The following is a 2877-nucleotide window of genomic DNA, read 5'->3' as shown; positions in this document are numbered from 1 at the left end:
AAAAACTCCCTTTTAACAGGAAGTAACATCCAGCAGAACCAGGATCAGGACGGGCTTTGAGCGGGGCTTAATTTGTAAACGACCGATGCCAGAATGCATATAGTGGGTGGGCTGGCAGGGGGTCCTCCCCCAGACATTTTGAATAAAGTAGATGTGATTTCCTGCATTTTGGTATATTTTAATAGAATGTTAAACATCTATGTTTACCTACATTTGTAAACAATCTGCTTCTGTCAAGCATCCTATCCCCCTCCCCCCTTACTTCACGGCTCCGAGCCCCTGCTCGTTGATGTCCGACTCCACATGTGAAACCTCCAGTTGCCGCCTCCGTCCGTTCATGGCGGCTGCCTGTGGGCTCCGCCCGCGTACGAAGGCCAGGTTAGCTCCGCACTCACCCCCACCACTCTTTTAGGGGCGGAGATTTTTTTTAAGGGTAGACGTGGAAATGCTACTAGAAGCGGCAGCTCGTATGCTCGTGCGACTGTTGTGTTTAAAATTAGTGTTTATGTAATTATTTTCAGTTTACACATCCAATACAAGTTTTATTCGTTCAAGGCAGTCAGATTTGTTCATAACTTTATTATTAGTAAGCCTGAGAGTTACCAGATTCAAGCAGTTACCCGAACGCACCCTGTCAAAATAAAAGTGTTCCCGGAACCTGTTCCTGCAGGATCCGGCTCAAATTAAGCCCTGGCTTCGACTGGCCGTGGTTACAGAGGACAGGAAGGCGTTAACGCTCAGGTTTGATGCTTTTGTTTACACCGAGTGTGGACCCGCATTTCAGAATAAACGAACAAAACTGCACTCCAGTTTTTACCTCCAAGTTCTTCCCCAGTGGACACGAGCTCCTGCACTTTGTGAGGTTTATTTTAAAGCCCCTCTGAGGCCATGTGTCAGGAGGTCAAGGTGTTCTCTTCGGTTGTGGCGTTCAGGTTACAGTAAGCCTCCGAGCTGCGACACCTTCAGGCCGTCTGTACCCCGAGCCTTACATAACAACAGCCGCCTGCTCCCGAGCCGTGCACCGTGCGTTTGCAGCAGGAGACCGCGGCGGGGTCGGTGGAGAACACAAACACGAATAAAACGAAGCGGAACCGTTACATTTGGACGAACACAACAACGAGTCAGGCCAGAACCCGAAATGAGCTGCGGCCGCTAGAAAGCACGAATCACATGCGCCTTTTTATTTTATTTTTTTTAAACAAAACAAAACAAAAACACGAAGCTTCTGCTTACCCAAGTCCAATCAGCTCCAAAGATTCTCCCAGAAATAACACAAAAAAGGAGGAGTTGCTTCAAGTTGATGAAGTCCGAAATCAAAGAGCAACCAGGCTGGACCAGCAGCTAACTTGGCTAACCAGCTTAACTTACTGCTTAGAACAGTCAGATGTCTCACTTTTTATCCACTCCTGGTTTCGGGCTGATCATTGTGCGGGCAAATGTCGCCACCGTGTCACGAACACATGTGGGCCAGCCTGGAAACTGTCCAAAAGTTGTATGTAAGCTGGCCCGTTGTCAATTTAACGTCAGCTTTTGTTGACAAACAAGGCTGCGTGGTTGAAATCACACACGACGTGAAGTTAGCCAGGCTGCTAGCTCACTTTGCTCTGAGCTAGCTAACCCGAGCCCGATTAAAAAAAAACTGCTCGGCTCAGTAAATCCCTTTTCTCCTCCTCCTGCGGGTAAACCGTATCCGGTGGGCAGCAGCAGATCACCAGCAGCTCCAGGAGTCGCTCTCTGCGCTTCGGTGACGGTGCACTTCGTCCGCTAACCCAAGTTATCGCTTTGGTCTCTGCGCTCCGCCATTTCCAATCTCCCAACACAAACAAACAGGGCTGCCCGCGCGCGCCCAGGCGCGCTCACGAGGCGGAGTTGACGGACACGGGAGGCCGAACGAACGCTGCTGCTTTCAAGACACCGAGCTGGCACGTGCAGGGAGCGCGTGCGCCTTGTTTTTATATTAAAAAATATAAACAAGTGATCATGCGCATTAACTTGACGGAGAGCGGAGGAGGAATGCGCGTCACCCGCCGCCTTTCATGTCAGCGCCTCAGGCTGTAATCACGGCACGTGTTGAGGACGACTGTCAGCTACTACCACTCCGAATGTTAGCCCAATACAATCGAATTAGTTGTAACCATTTTGTGTTGGATAATGTTGATTACCTGCGGCGGCCATCTTGATCAGTTCTAGATGCGCACCCATGAGACTTTTTCACTTGGCCAAAACCTAGTGAGATATTTTGCTAACAGGCTGTCACAGGTGACTCCAACAGGTAGTGCTAAAGTTTTACATTTTGTAACCTGTCAGTGGTGAGGGTTACTCTCAGCTACTACCACACCATGTATCTAGAAGCGATTGGGTTTTATCCATTTTTGTATGAGATGCCAGTGGTGGCCATCTTGAATCAGGCTGAGTAAAATGTAATCAAGGGCCATTCAATGATCATTTTACAAGAGGTTCATTAAAATCTCCTCAGTGGTTTATGAGATATTTTGCTAACAGACCCATGAACACATTTATGCTGTTTCCAACGACTTCTGCACACCGAGTTATTTTCATGTATGAAAACATTCAGCTCATTTAGCTGATGTGTTTTGGTTAAAGTATGTATCTTCCAACAAGACTAAACTTGATATTGAAACATTTACCCCTGTAGAAAAACAACAATGTCAATTTAATTTCAAATCTTGCTGTATTTTTGTCAAGCTAAATTTAGCCTTTAGCTACCTTTATGCAGCATTCAATAACTTTGAAATACATTTAGCTACCTTTATGCTGCATTCACTAGCCTTTAAATACTTTTAGCTACCTTTATGCAGCATTCACTAGTCTGTAAATATTTTTAGCTACCTTTATGCAGCATTCACTAGCCTGTAA

The sequence above is a fragment of the Nematolebias whitei genome, chromosome 12 (assembly GCF_014905685.2).
Source record: "Nematolebias whitei isolate Nwh7 chromosome 12, NemWhi1, whole genome shotgun sequence".
Classification (NCBI taxonomy): domain Eukaryota; kingdom Metazoa; phylum Chordata; class Actinopteri; order Cyprinodontiformes; family Rivulidae; genus Nematolebias; species Nematolebias whitei.
The sequence above is the reverse complement of the archived record's forward strand: the minus strand, read 5'-3'. Positions refer to the sequence as shown.